Here is a 15,917-nt window from a genome sequence, read left to right on the forward strand (position 1 = left end):
GGCAAAGAGGAGACTAAGCTATCACTCTTTGCAGATGATATGATAGTCTACTTAAAAAATCCTAGAGAATCAACTAAGAAGACGGTAGAAATAATCAACAACTTTAGCAAAGTTGCAGGATACAAAATAAATGCACATAAATCATCAGCATTTCTATATATTTCCAACACATGACAGCAGCAAGAGGTAGAAAGAGAAACATCATTTAAAATCACCCTAGATAATATAAAATACTTGGGAATCTATCTACCGAAACAAACACAGCAATTATATGAAAACAACTACAAAACACTTTCCAAACAAATAAAACTCGATCTAAACAATTGGAACACCATTGATTGCTCATGGGTAGGATGAGCTAACATAATAAAAATGACAATTCTACCCAAATTAATTTACCTATTTAGCACCATACCTATCAAACTACCAAAAAACTTCTTTACTGAATTAGGAAAAACTATAACAAATTTCATTTGGAATAACAAAAGATCAAGAATATCAAGAGAAATAATGAAAAAAATGTGAAGGAAGGGGGCCTAGCAATACCAGATATTAAACTATACTGTAAAGCAGTGGTCATCAAAACAATATGGTACTGGCTAAGAGACAGAAGGGAGCATCAGTGGAATAGACTTGGGGTAAATGATATTAGCAAGACAGTGTGGGACATGAATCCACTATTTGACAAAAACTGCTGGGAAATTTGGAAAACAATATGGGAGAGATTAGGTTTAGATCAACATCTCACACCCTACACCAAGATAAATTCAGAATGGGTGAATGACTTGAATATAAAGAGGAAAACTATAAGTAAATTAATTCAACACAGAATAGTATACTTGTTAGATCTCTGGGAAAGGAAAGATTTTAAAACCAAGCAAGAGTTAAGAGAAAATTACAAAATGTAAATTAAATGGTTTTGATTATATTAAACTAAAAAGCTTTTGTACAAACAAAAACAATGTAGTCAAAATCAGAAGGGAAACAACAAATTGGGAAAAAAATCTTTATAACAAAAAACTCTGACAGGGGTCTAATTGCTCAAATATACAAGGAGTTAAATCAATTGTATAAAAATGAAGCCATTCCCCAATTGATAAATGGGCAAGAGACATGAATAGGCAATTTTCAGGTAAAGAAATCAAAACTATCAATAAGCACACGAGAAAGTGTTCCAAATCTCTAATAATTAGAGAAATGCAAATCAAAACAACTCTGAGGTATCACCTCTCACCTAGTAGATTGGCTAAAATGAAAGAAGGGGAGAGTAATGAATGCTGGAGGGGATGTGGCAAAATTGGGACATTAATGCATTGCTGGTGGAATTGAGAACTGATCCAACCATTCTGGATGGTAATTTGGAACTATGCTCAAAGGGCTATAAAAATGCCTGCCCTTTGATCCAGCCATACCATTGTTGGGTCTGTACCCCAAAGAGATCATAAATAAACAGACTTGTACGAAAATATTTATAGCCATGATTTTTGTGGTGGCAAAAAACTGGAAAATGAGGGTATGCCCTTCAATTGGGGAATGGCTGAACAAAGTGTGGTATATGCTGGTGATGGAATAGTATTGTGCTCAAAGGAATAATAAACTGGAGGAATTCCATGTGAAGTGTAAAGACCTCCAGGAACTGATACAGAGGGAAAGGAGCAGAGCCAGAAGAACACTGTACACAGACTGATATACTATGGTAAAATAAAATGTAATGGACTTCTGTACCAGCAGCAATGCAATGACACAGGACAGTTCTGAGAGATTTATGGCAAAGAATGCTACCCACATTCAAAGGAAGGACTTCAGGAGAGGAAACATATAAGAAAAACAACTGCTTGAAAACATGGGTTGAGGGGGGCATGATTGGGGATGTAAACTGGAAACTACCACACCAATACAATGATCAACAATTTGGAAATAGGTATTGACCAATGACACATTTTAAAACCAGTGGAAATGTGCATCGGCCATGGGTGGGGGGAGTGCAGGGGGTGAAGGGGAAAGTAGGAGCATGAATCATGTAACCATGTTAAAAATGAATATTAATAAATGTTTTAAAAAAAGAAAGAAAGAAATTATGAACGCCACTCCTGCCTTCTTTTTCTCATTTGAAGCCCAAAAGATTTTGCTCCAGCCCTTGACCTTAAACCTGTGTATGTCCACCTGCCTTATATGTGTTTCTTGTAGACAACATGTGGTAGGATTTTGGTTTCTAATCCATTCTGCTATTTGCTTTCATTTTATGGGCAAGTTCATCCCATTCACATTCAGAGTTATAATTATCAGTTGTGTATTCCCCAACATTTTTGTATCCTCTCCTAGTTCTACCTCTGCTTCTTACACTATTTCCTTTTAAACCAGTGGTTTGTTTTAAATCAGTCCCCCCCCTTGTCCCCTCCCTTGATTTACTTCCCTTTCCACCCCCTCCCTTATTATTCCCCTCTTTTTATTTTTAAGGCCTAATGAATTCCCTCTCCTCTCTCTTCCCCTCCTTTTTTTGACCTCCCCACTCCCCTGCTCCCCTTGGTTTATCCTTTCTGACTCTCTCAGTAGGGTTAGATAGAATTCTATATCCCAATGGATATAGCTACTCTTCCCTCTCAGGGTTAATTCTGCTGAGAATAAGGTTTAAATATTACCTCTTAATGCTCTCTTCCTCTCCTTCTTATAATAATATTCATCCCCTTCCCTCCCCATGCCCTCTTTGTGTGGTATAGAATATCCTATTTTTCTTATTCATTCAAGTTTCTCTTGGTGCCATCTACTATTCACCCTTCCCTTCCCCCCTCCCATATCATCTTAGACCATTTAGTACTCCAACCTCTCCCTATGAATAATTCTTCTAATTATAATAATAGTGAATACATTTTTTGAAAATTACACATAACATTTCTCCATATAGGAATACAAACAATTTCATCTTATTGAAGCCCTTAAAGAGGCAAATTTAAAAATAAGAGTTTCCTTTCTTTCCCCTCTGTTTCTTATTTACCTTTTTATGTTTCTCTTGGTTTTTGTGGTTGGATATCGAACTTTCCATTTAGTCCTGGTCGTTTCTGTGCAAATAATTGGAAATCTTCTATCTTGTTGAATGCCCATACTTTTCCCCTGTATATAGTTAGTTTTGATGAGTAGGTGATCCTTGGTTGTAGACCCAGTTCTCTTGCCTTTCTGAATATCATATTCCATGCCTTGCGGTCCTGTAGTGTGGAGGCTGCCAGATCCTGTATGATCTGGTGCTCCTTGATATCTGAATTGTCTCTGGCTTCTTGTAAGATTTTTTCTTTTACTTGGAAGCTCTTAAATTTGGCTATTATATTCCTGGGGTTGTCTTTTCAGGTTTTAATGTAGAGGATGATATACAGATCCTTTCAATGTCTAAATTGCCCTCTTGTTGAAGAACTTCAGGGCAGTTTCTTTGGATAATTTCTTGTAGTATGAAATCCAAATTTCTATTAATTTCTGCTTTTTCAGGAAGACCAATGATTCTCAAATTGTCTCTTCTTGACCTGTTTTCTTGATCTGTCAATTTCTCAGTGAGATGTTTCATGTTTCCTTCTATTTTATCAGTCTTTTGACTTTGCCTTATTTGTTCTTGCTGTCTTGAGAGATCATTGGCTTCTATTTGCCCAATCCTGGTCTTTAGAGACTGGTTGTCTGCTATAATCTTTTGATTTTCCTTTTTGATTTGGTCTATCCTGTTTTCCAGCTGTTTAATTTTGGTCTCCAATTTGCATATCAATTCTTTTGATTTGGGGGCATCTTTCTCCAATTGGGAGTTTCTCTCTTTTAACTTGTTAATTTCCTTTTGAGCTATTTTCCACTTCTCTCACCAAATCACTTCCATCTTTCTCATGATCTCAGATTTGAACTCTTCAAGACCTTGTGATCAATTTTCATTTTTTTGAGAAGGTTTGGATGTGATTACTTGTTTGTTCTCCTCTGCTGTTTGTTCTGTTGTCTGGATTTTTCTGTGTAAAAGTTGTCGGGTGTTAAAGATTTCTTCTTGATGATCTTTCTGTTTTGGAGTTCTTGTCTCTGGCTTGTTATTATTATTATTTTTTCTCAGTCAGAAGTCTGGGTGAGGCAGACAGGCTCTCTGCCTATCCTATCAAACTGCTGAACAGGTTTCATCTGGGTCATAGAGCTGTGCACCCTCTCAGCTTTATCCTCATGCCCAGGGTTGGTCTGTGCTCTTTAGGCTCCTGAGGTCTCAAATCTAGTTGTTCTCAGGGTCAAGCCACCTGGTGGTCCCCTTTCTTGCTCCTCTGTCTAAAGCTCCTTTAACAGTCTCAGGGTACTGCTTCCACAGTCATGCACCCCTCTGCACTGGGTCCCCACCCAAGGTCCATGCCTATGCTCAAGGTCCATGTCCACGTCTGCATCCACACCTGCACGTGCACTCGATGTCCATGCTTGCGCTCAAGGTCTGTGTTCAAAGTCCACACATTCTTTAGCCTCTTGGGGACTTAAATCTTGCTGCTCTCAGGAGCAGGCTAGGTGATCCCAGGTAGCTGCCAAGAACTTAATGAATGCTCCAAACTTGCTCTAATTCTTGTGCGCTGGCTTTGGTACTGTAGGTGGGGGGGGAAGGGGGTTGCTCAGCTTGCATTTTAGTGAGAGCTATTTCACCCCCTTATAGCATGGAAATGCCCCTATCCCACATACCTTCAATGCTGCACCCTGTTGTAGGGTCCCTTCATTCATCTGGATTTGTTTTTATGTCCTCTTGAGGAGTCCTATATGTGTGGGTTAGGAGAGGTTAAACAGCTCCTTCTACTCTGCCACCATTTTAACCCGGAAGTTGTCCTCAATTACATTTTAATCTCCTCCCTGGGCAGTCCTAAGAAAATTCTAAGACTGCAATTGGTCCACATAAAGTGGAAGAAGGCACAGGAAGTGAAGCAAAGAAGCATCTTTAAAAGCAGTTGTAACTTCCTCTGAGGGGGAGTTCTTCAGAGTTCAGAGTTGGATTTCCAGTTGGAGGCTGGTGAAGTATTTGCTTCCTGAACCTAAGACTCTGACATTGGTGAGGCAGCTCTTGGACCTTCCCTTAGGACTACCACATGGGTGTGTGAAAAGGCTGACTGAGCATGGAGTAGCACGTTTACTCCTGGCTTTCTGGAGGGACTAGCCTCCAGAGAGGCCCCCATCTTGGAAGAGGCTTCATGGCTGGATCCCTTGCTTTATTCATCACTGGTCCCTCTGCTGAAGGTTGAAGCACAATACTTAGTGTGTTAGATTAGATATCTTACTCTATCCTCTTTCACATTTCCTTTACTTTCGTTCTTTATCCTTTTTTTTAACCCTTGTACTTCGGTGTATTGTCTCATAGATGGAAGATTGGTAAGGGTGGGCAATGGGGGTCAAGTGACTTGCCCAGGGTCACACAGCTCGGAAGTGGCTGAGGCCAGGTTTGAACCTAGGACCTGACTCTAGGCCTGACTCTCACTCCACTGAGCTACCCAGCTGCCCCCTTGCTCTTTATCCTTTTGTAAATAAACTACCATAAAAGCTCATTCTGACTTGAGTAATTAATTTTGATGACCACATTTCTCATAAATTTAGTCCAATCTTAAATTTTAACCCTTACATTCTGGCAGACCACAAAGGTTGTGACAGTACCCCTCAGTTTCCTGACTTTTCCTTCACTCTGTTACTACCTCAAGTTAGCCTTTTAATAGCTGGGTCTACAATTCACATTTGCTAGACAAAGGTCAGTTCAAATATTTTTTCTCTTTTTTTCCTTAAAATAAATAGAACACAGCTGTTTTTTTACCTTAGCGGCAGGGTCCTGAGGCTTCACCTGGGAAGCTGTTTCCAACCCCCCTCACCTGAGGAGAAAAACAGCCCAATTACCTGCCCTCAGGGTTTTTCACCTGGGGAGACTCTACCTCAAAGCTCAAAAAACCTCCAGAATACTGGAGAAATTCAGTGAGTTTGGCTAAGCAAGGTTTGTCATTAGAAAGAGTGATTGTTAAGCTGAAATTAACAAAGCTTTAGCCTTGTTTTGCTCCTGGAAGTCTACTTTCCCTTTTTCCAAGCCCCACATGTCTCTAGAATTAAGTGAGAAGCAAAACCTGGGGATATCAGCTAGGAAGAACAGAGTTAAAAAAAACCTAGTCCTTTTTATCCTGAGAGGCTTTTGGAGCCCAAATAAGGTGGGGAAATAATTTATAAAACTCCTTTTTGCCTTAGGCCAACTTAGAAAAAGGGCTTTCTGCCCAAAAGGCCAAAAAACTGCTCCCTGAAAGCACATAGTCAGAACCATGTGGTTCTAGCATTTTTTCCCCTTGGGGGAAGGAAAGAGGGGAAAAAAAACTCTCTCAAACCTCTTAATTAAATTACGGGCTTTACAAAGCTTCAGCTGCCTCCCATTGACAAACGGTCTCAGGCAAAAAGTTTTTCAGCCTACCCTCCACCCAAAAAATTAACGTCTGTCTAAAAAAGACCACGCTCTGACCCTAACCCCTAGCCAGTAGGGCTACTGACAAAAATTAGAATAGCAAGCGATTTAATAATTAAATTTTAAAATGTGCTTAGGGCAATTAAATGGCATGTATTTTAAAAGCATAAGCCAAGTTGGAAAAATATTGTCTCCTTTCTGTTTAAAATGGCTCATAAATTCCATGTGAACTGGAATAACCTCCAGGAATGAAAGCAGAGTGAAAGGAGCAGATCTAGGAGAACATTATACACAGAGATGGATACAATGTGGTAAAATCGAATGTAATGGACTTCTCTACTAGCATCAATGCAATGATCCAGGACAACTCTGAGAGACTTATGAGAAAGAACACCATTCACATTCAGAGGAAGAACTGTGCCAGTAGAAACACAGAAGAAAAACAATTGCCTGATCACATGGATTGATGGGGATATGATTGGGGATATTGACTCTAAACGAGCACGCTAGTGCAAATATCAATAATATGGAAATAGGTCTTGATCAATGACACATGTAAAACCCAGGGGAATTGTGTGGTGGCTATGGGAGGGGGTGGAAGGAGGGGAGGGATAGAACATGAATCCTATAACCATGGGAAAATGTTCCAAATTAATTAATAAAATAAAGACCTAAAAATGAAATAAAAATAAAATAAAATGGCTCACAATTCCAGAGAACATTTCACAGTGGCTCTATATAGCACTGTTCCTAGCCAGTGAAATAGGCTCGACATTTTACCTGTTCTTCCTTAAGAAGAAACAAGATGATTGTTTGTTTGAACTCAAAGCTGAATTAAAAGCTCAAACTGAAAGTAACTTGAATGATCTTGAAATATGACTGGAAAATGTTATGGAGGAGAGTTTGGGGGAGCTCAAGGCTTTTATGAAAAGCATTGAAAAGAACTTAAAAAAAACCAGAGTAAGAGAGATTTATCTCTCCATATTTTCTCCATTGTTTTATTGATCTTAACTGTTTGAGTTTGTTCCCCTCCAAAATAGTGAAGAAGTCTGTAAAGCAGCTATCCAAATTGGAGACGAGGACTGGAATTCAGTGCCTGTATCCTGTGGTTGTTTGCTTTATGATTTAATTTTGTTTTTTTTTAAGTTCACATATTAATCTAATGTAATATATTCTATTACATTATGTCATTTTCAGCCAGTCCCTTCCACTTCCTGGGCCTCAAGTTTCCTTTTTTGTACTAATTGGACTCTGAGGTCCTTTCCACCACTAGGCCTCTGGTCATGTGTGTTACATTGGGACAGTCCCTTCCCTTCCATGGCCCCCAGTTTCCCCTTTTGTACTAGATGGTCTCTGAGATCTCTCCCAGATCTAGGCCTAGGCTCCTATTTCTCAGTTTGGGCCACTTCTTCCCCCACCCTGGGCCTCAGTTTCTCCTTCTATAAAATAAATTATTTGGGGGGAGTCCTTTCCATTCCCTGGGCCTCGCTTTATCCTTTTGTACTACATGGTCTCTGAGATCCCTTCCAACTCTAGGCCTAGGCTCCTATGTGTCACTTTGGGCCTGTCCGTGCTACTCCCTAGGCCTCAGTTTCTTATTCTGTAAAATGAATGACACTGGATTAGATGACTGCTTAGGTTCCTTCAACATCTAGGCCTAGGTCCCTAGGGGTGATATTGGGCCATTCCCTATCATTCCCTGGGCCTCAGTTACCTCTTTTGTGCTAGATGTGGTCCCTTCTGCCTCCAAACCTAGGCCTTTATATGTGACTTTAGGGGAGTCCCTTCCACTCCCTGGGCCTCAGTTTTCCCTTTTGTCCTAAATGGCCTCTGAGTTCCCTTCAACCTCTAGGCCTAGACTCCTATTTGTGACTTTGGAGTAGTCCCTTCAGCTCCCTGGTCCTTCTGTAAAATAAAGTACACTGGATTACATAGCCACTGAAGTCACTTTCAACTCTAGGTATAGACTCCTATTTGTGGATTTGGGCTAGTCATTTCCCTTCCCTGGGCCTCAGTTTACCCTTTTCTCCTTGATGGCCTCTGAGGTCCATTCCATCTCTTGGCCTAGGCTCCTATCTGTGATTTTGGGACACTCCCTTCCCCTCCCTGAGCCCCAGTTTACCCTTTTGTGCTTGATGGCCTCTGAGGTCCCTTCCAGCTCTAGGACTAGGCTCCTATGTGTGACTTTGAGGGAGTCCGTTCCCCTCCTAGGCCTCAGTTTCCCCTTTTGTACTAGATGACCTCTGATGTCCCTTCCCGCTATAAGACCAGGATTCTATGTGGGAATTTAGGCCAGTCTCTTCTCCTTGGCTTCAGTTTTCCCCTTATAGATAGCCTCTGAGATCCTTTCCAGATTTAGGCCTAGGCTCCTCTGTGTGACTTAGGACCAGTCCCTGCCCACCCCCTAGGCCTCAGTTTCCCCTTCTGTAAAATGAAGGACACTGGACAAGATGGCCTCCAACAGTCCTTATAGCTATATGCCTAGGGTCCTATGTGTGACTTTGGACCAGTCATTTCCCTTCCAGGGGCCTCAGTTTCCCCTTTTGTACTAGGTGACCTCTTCAGTCCCTTCCACTTCTAGGCTCAGGTTCATATATGTGACTTTGGCCCTTTTGGTGCTACACCCTGACCTCAGTTTCCCCTTCTGTAAAATTATTAGATGGCTGCTTAGGCCCCTTCTACCTCTAGGCCTAGGCCCCTATGTGTAACATTGGGCCACTGTCTTCCCCTCAATGGGCCTCAGTTTCCCCTTTTGTTCTAGATGGCCTATAAGGTGCCTTCCACATCCAGGCCTGGGCCCCTGTGTTTAACTTTGGGGGAGTCCCTTCATCTCCCTTGGCCTCAGTTTCCCCTTTTGTGCTAGATGGCCTCTGAGGTCCATTCTAGCTCTAGTCCTAGGTTCTTATATGGGCTTTGGGCCCATTCCATCCTCTCCCTGGGCCTCAGTTTCCCCTTCCATAAAATGAAGGACACTGGACCAGATGGCCTCTGAACTTCCTTGCAGTTCTAGGCCTAGACTCCTATGTGGGACTTTAAGCCACACCATTCCCCTCCCTGGGCCTCAATTTCTACTTTTGTTATAGATGTCCTCTGAGATACCTTCAAACTCTAGGCCTAGGCTCCTAGGTGTGACTTTGGAGCTGTCCCTGCCCCCTCCCTGGGTCTCAATTTCCCCCTCTGTAAAATGAAGGACCCTGGACTAGATGGTGTCTGAGGTTCCTTTCAATTGTAGGCCTAGGCTCCTATGTGTCATTTTGGGCTACTCTTTTCCCCACCCTGGGCCTCATTTTCCTTTTTTGTACTAACTGGCCTCTTAGGTCCCTTCCAGCTCTAGGCCTTGGCTCCTATGTGTGATTTTGGGTCACTCCCTTCCCCTCCTTGGGCCTCAGTTTCCCCTTTAGCACTAGATGGCCTCTAAGGTCCATTTCAGCTTTAGGCCTAGGCTCCTCTGTTTGACTTAGGAGCAGTCCCTGCCCCCCGCCCATGGACTCAAAAACTTTCCCTTCTTTAAAATGAAGGGCACTGGACTAGATGGCCTCTGAGGTCCCTTCCAGCACTAGGTCTAGGCTTTTCTGTGTGACTTTGGGTCAGTTCCTGCCTCCCCCAAGGCCTCATTTTCCCCCTCCAAAAAATAAGATACCCTGGACTTGATGGCTCCCTTCCAGCTAGAGTCCTAGTCTTCTATGTGTGACTTTGGGACAGTCCCTTCCCCTCCATGGGCCTCAGTTTCCCCTTTTATACAAGATGACCTCTGAAGTCCCTTCCCACAATAAGAGATCCTATTTTAGATTTTAGGCCAATCCCTTCCACTCTAAGACCTCAGTTTCTCCTTTTGCTCTAGATGGAATCTGAGGTCCCTTCCAGTTCTAGGCCTAGGCTCCTATGTGTGACTTTGGGCTAGTCTTTTCCTGTCCATGGACCTCAGTTTCTCCTTCTATAAAATGAGGGTGGGGGCCCATTTTTCTTGTGTGATCTCTTCCACTTCTCAATCTATGCTGCTTGTGTCCTTTTTCATTCACTATCTTGGCTTTTCTGTGTCCTGCTTTGCCAGCAGCATTAGAAACAAAAACCTGGGAAAACCTTGGAAGTGTTACACAGTCAGGCCAATGGAATTCGGATAACAATGTATGCAGTGAGTACAATATTACCAAGGGGAGGAACACCCAAATGAACTGACTGAGGAGAAATTCCACGTGGGAGCAAAGCTTGTTGGGTGGGAGGCTGAGAAATGTAATATAAGATTTATTAACTTTGCCAGTTAATAATCTTATATTACAGAAAGCCCTCCCTCCCACTCTCCGCAGGAGGAGACCTCAGCTCTAAAATGTTGCCTTTGCTGCTAGATTCAGTTACTCAATTGGTTTTCTGGAATGGTTTCTCCCCTTTTGGGGTGGGGGTAGCCAGGTGGCATAGAATGGCAGGCTTGGAATTAGGAAGACCTGAATGCAAATTTAGCCTCTGCCACTTCCTAGCTCTGTGATCCTGGGCAAGTCACCTCCCCTGTTTGCCTCCACTATTTGTAAAGTGGGCTAATAGCAGCTCCCTCCCATGCTGGCAGCAGCAAATGAAACAAGGTTTGGAAAGGGCTGAGCACAGTCTCTGGCACATTGAAATGGTGCCTTGTATTATGGCTGCTTGCTGGGTCAAGGCCAGGGAAGGTCCAGAGGGTGGCAAGTGAGCAAAAGATAGCAACAGGAAATTGTTAGCAAAAGAACAAAGAAGCACATCCTCCATACTGCAGGAGGTGCCTTCAAGGAAGGCTCACCCAAGAGCTGGGGGGAGTGCTTGCAAGAGGTGACCACTGGCAGCTATCTTTATCAAAGCCTTCAGCATCCTCATTCTCTAGGGAGAGAGGCCGCCAGATTTCACTGTTCCCAGGTGGGGAAACTTCATCTTCCAATGCTGGTCAGCACCCCTCGGAAACATCCAGCCTTACAGTTCTGAAGGACAAATGATGCCAAACGCTCTCCACCTCCAGAGAAAGAACTGAGGGAACCTGAAGGCAGAGCAAAGCAGACTATTTTTCACTTTTTTTGGCAGGGAGGAGGAGTGGGGGGGTGCTTTTATTGTATATGAGATTTCTTTCCCAACATGACCAAAATGGAAATATAGCTTGTGTGATCACACATGTATGACCTATATCAAATTGCTTAGCATCGAAGGAAGGGGCGAGGGAAAGAATTTGGATCTTAATGTTTTACAAAATGCATGTTAAGGAGGCGGCTTGGTGGCTCAGTGGATTGAGAGCCAGGCCTGGAGAGGGGAGGTCCTGGGTTCAAATCTGGCCTCAGACATTTCCTAGCCATGTGACCCTGGGCAAGTCACTTGACCCCCATTGCCTACCCTTACCACTCTTCTGCCTTGGAGCCAATACACAGCATTGATTCTAAAACGGAAGGTAAGGGTTTTAAAAATTATTTTAGAGGGGCAGCTGGGTGGCCCAGTGGATTGAGAGTCAGATTCAGATATGGGAGGTACCAAATTCAAATCTGACCCCAGACACTTCCAAGCTGTGTGACCCTGGGCAAGTCACTTAACCTCCACTTAGCCCTAGCCCTAGCTAGCCCTTACCGCTCTTCTGTCTTAGAACCAATACACAGTACTGATTCTAAGGCAGAAGGTAAGGGTTTTAAAAAAACAAACACATGTTAAAAGTTGTGTTTATATGTAAATAGGGAAAAAAGAAAATATTATTTAAAAAAAAGAACCATCTAGTCTTAGAGAATTTCCCCTCAAGCTCTAAGAAATTAAATTATTTAGCCAGTAACACAGTCTATATGTTCCTGATTCTGAAGCCATCTCTATCCATTCCACAAAACTAAATTTTCCAACCTCAAATTAACATTCAAAATAAAATAGGCACAATGAAATTTCTTTTTATTGGCCACACATCCTTTTTTAACCCTCACCTTCCATCTCAAAATCAATACCATGTATTGGTTCTAAGGCAGAAGAGTGGTAAGGGCTAGGCAATGGGGGTTAAGTGACTTGCCCAGGGTCACACAGCTAGGAAGTGTCTGAGGCCAGATTTGAACCAAACCCTGGTATCCTTTTTAATTAGGTCAAGAAGAACAGAAGAACTTACACAAACACGCACGCACGCACACACACATTCCTCCAACCCTCTTCCAGCCTCCAGTTTTTTGCATAGATTGTCTCATTTAATTCCCCAACCTCCCTAAGAACTGTAGCAAAAAGTATTGCCCACTCAACATGATGAAGAAACTGAGCCACCAAGCTAATAAGTAACAGAGTCCTTGTCATTTCTGTTTCCAATATTTTACTACTTTTTTTTCTTTTTGGTTCTTTTTGTCTTCTAATTTGGGTGATTTTTTTAGTTCTTTTTAAAATTTTCCTTTGCATATTTATTTTCTGATCTGATTGGCATAACAAGGGCCATTTAATAAGGAAAGAACAACATTCAGCTTTTGTTTTCCTTTCATTTACTTATGAGGTTTCAGTGGCTTTCACCCCAGTTCTCTGACCTTTCATTTTTCTCCAAGCTCTAGAGCAGAGGTCGGCAACCTTTTTGGCAGTGAGAGCCATAAATGCCACATTTTTTAAAATGTAATTTCGTGAGAGCCGTACAGTGCTCACAGTGCCGCTCCTGTAACAGCGCCTGAAAAAAATGGACTTTATGGCTCCTGCAGAAAGAGCCATACGTTGCCGACCCCTGCTCTAGAGGATACAATAGCTAAACAGTTTAGGGGAGGGGGTTGTCTGTTTATTTTTTAAAAATTCTCTCACATCAGGATAGTTTTTCCATGGGTATTATTGGCTGAAGAGACAGCATGGCATCATGGGTTGACTGGGTTAAAATGTCATCTCTAACAATTTACTGGGAAGGACACTTTTGCCTTTCCTTGTACCCCCAGCATTTAGTACAGTGCCTGGCAAACAATTATGGCTTAATAGATGCCTGCTGACTGATTGACTATGCAAACCATGCATGAGTCCCTTAGTCTTTCTAAGCCACTGTTTCCTCATCTGTAAAATCAAGCTACTATGAACTGTGTGTCCTTAGCCAAGTGCTTTCCCTTCACTTGTCCTTGGTTTCTAGCTCTGTATCATGAGAGGGGTGGGTAGACTCAGTGATTTCTGAGATTTCTCCCAGCTCAAATCCTTTGAACATTGTTATAAAAGGGGACAGGTGGGTGGCTCAGTGGATTGAGAGCCAGGCCTAGAGACAGAAGGTCCTGGGTTCCAATCTAGACTCAGACACTTCCTAGCTGGATGACCCTGGGCAAGTCACTTAACCCCCATTGCCTAGCCCTTAGCCCTCTTCTGCCTTAGAAGCAATACATAGTATTGATTCTAAGACAGAAAATGAGGGTTTAAAATGAATGAATGAAAAATAAACAAATAAATGTGTGATCAATGAATCATCATGTATTTATTTAGCACCTATTAGGTGCCAGGCACTGTGCCAGTCACAAAGGATTCTTAAAAACAATCCTTACCCTCAAGGAGTTTATATTTCACTGAAGGGAAACAAAAGGAGTTCAGAAAAGTAATACAAAATTTGTACAAGGGAAAGACAAAACAATTTCAAGGGAGGAAGGGTGAGCCCTCACAACTGGGAGGAAAGCCTAGTGCAGAAGGCAGTCTGAGAAATGAGCCTTAAAAGAATCTAGGGAATGGATTCCAGGCACGAGGGAGGGATAGCCACCACTGGGAAGGCATGAAAACTGAACATGAAATGCCCCCAACAGAGAACTGCTTTGGCAGGAGCAAAAAGAGTCTGGAGAGTGATCATGCAAAAAGACGGATGCCAGATTGATAAGGACATCCAATGCCATACACAGGAGTCTGTCAGTGATTCTCAAGGCTAATGACATCAAAGCTTTATTGGCTCTTTTGTTTATTTTCCAGTGTAAGCCTGACTGTCATCCCATGTGTTGCTCCTTTCCAGGATAGCCCTTTGATCTAACCTCATATAGCCCCATTCCACATTAGCTAAGGACCCCAGCAACATGCCAGGGTTCACTCAGAAGAAGGTATTTTAAATTCCAGGTCACTTTGCAGAAACCCCATTCTTTTCCAAATGATATGAGACAAGCAAAGAACAAGATAAACTCTGACATAGAACTTCTTCAGAGCTATGAGATCCCTGTCCCTATCTCAAAACCCAAAACTGATTTCTTTTTTATTTTTTTAAAACCCTTACCTTCCGTTTTACAATCAATACTATGTATGGGTTCTAAGGCAGAAGAGTAGTAAGGGGTAGGTAATGGGGCTTAAGTGACTTGCCCAGGGTCACACAGCTAGGAAGTGTCTAAGGCCACATTTGAACCCAGGACCTCCCTTCTCTAGACCTGGCCCTCAATCCACTGAGCCACCCAGATGCCACCTATTTATTTGTTTGTTTATTTATTCATACATTCATTATTTGTTTATTCATTCATTCATTCTTCAGTTGTTTGTTTGTTTGTTTAAAAACCCTTACCTTCCCTCTTAGAATCAATACTAGGTATTGGTTCCAAGACAGAAGAGTGGTAAGGTCTAGGCAATGGGAGTTAAGTGACTTGCCCAAGGTCACACATCTAGGAAGTGTCTGAGGCCAGATTGGAACCCAGGACCTCCTGTCTCTGGGCCTGGCTCTTTGTCCACTGAGTCACCCAGCTGCCCCTCTGAGTTCTTTTTTAGACAAGTAGAATAGTCTTCTTGTTTATACCCTTTAGATATTGAAATTTGTATTTATAGAGCTGACTCATTTTTTGAGTTGGGAGGCACCCTAGGTATCATCTGATACAACTCCCTCATTTTACAAATAGAGAAACTGAGGAAACAGCAGGAAAGAGACTTTCCCAAAATTACTCAAGTTATTATCCCAGCTAGGACTCAAACCCATGTCTCCTGACCCCTCACCCTTTTCCTAAATGGAAAAGGTGAACCAGATTTCCACGATTTGAGTAGACATTCCACATCACCACCACCCCCATCTCTGCCAACCCAATCTGGTCATAAGTTAAACTAAGGGAAGCTAAGTCTGTGTCAGTAGCACTATCCACACCCCACCTAAAATACCCAGAACACTGGACCTTCCTCCTCAGCGATTTCCTAATGCCTGTCTTTCAGGCATAGCAGGCATTAAATAAATGTTGGATTTATGAACATACTGACCTATTGTTTGCCTACTCTGACTATGCACAAGTTTTGAATGAATCCTACAAAGCCAAAATGAAAAGCAGGAGCGAGGAGACCTCATTCTCCCAGTTCCACTAAACCTATGTGGGGGTTTCTATCTGCCACCTTGTGCTTTTTTTCCCTTAAAGCATAAGGATGATAGGGACTCCGTTTCAGTAAGAAACTAAAAGAAGGTGATTTCTCCTACTCGCTCTTGTTACATTTACCTTTTTTTTTTTTTTTTTTTTTTTTTTTTAGTCCTGAGAAGTTTTTATTCTGTGTCCCCCCTCTTTTTTTTTATTTTTTTTAACATTTATTAATATTCATTTTTAACATGGTTACATGATTCATGCTCCCCTTTCCCCTTCAACCCCCCCCGCGCCCC

The 15,917-nt window shown here is 42.2% G+C and overlaps 1 protein-coding gene across 1 annotated transcript in view; it reads left to right on the forward strand.

The window, feature by feature from the left end:
• LOC123253470 (diphosphoinositol polyphosphate phosphohydrolase 3-beta-like) overlaps window positions 1-15,917 on the forward strand; it is a 25,985-nt gene that overhangs the window by 1,191 nt on the left and 8,877 nt on the right. The window lies entirely within an intron of this gene.

This window comes from Gracilinanus agilis, chromosome X, assembly GCF_016433145.1.
Source record: "Gracilinanus agilis isolate LMUSP501 chromosome X, AgileGrace, whole genome shotgun sequence".
NCBI classification, from domain to species: Eukaryota; Metazoa; Chordata; class Mammalia; order Didelphimorphia; family Didelphidae; genus Gracilinanus; species Gracilinanus agilis.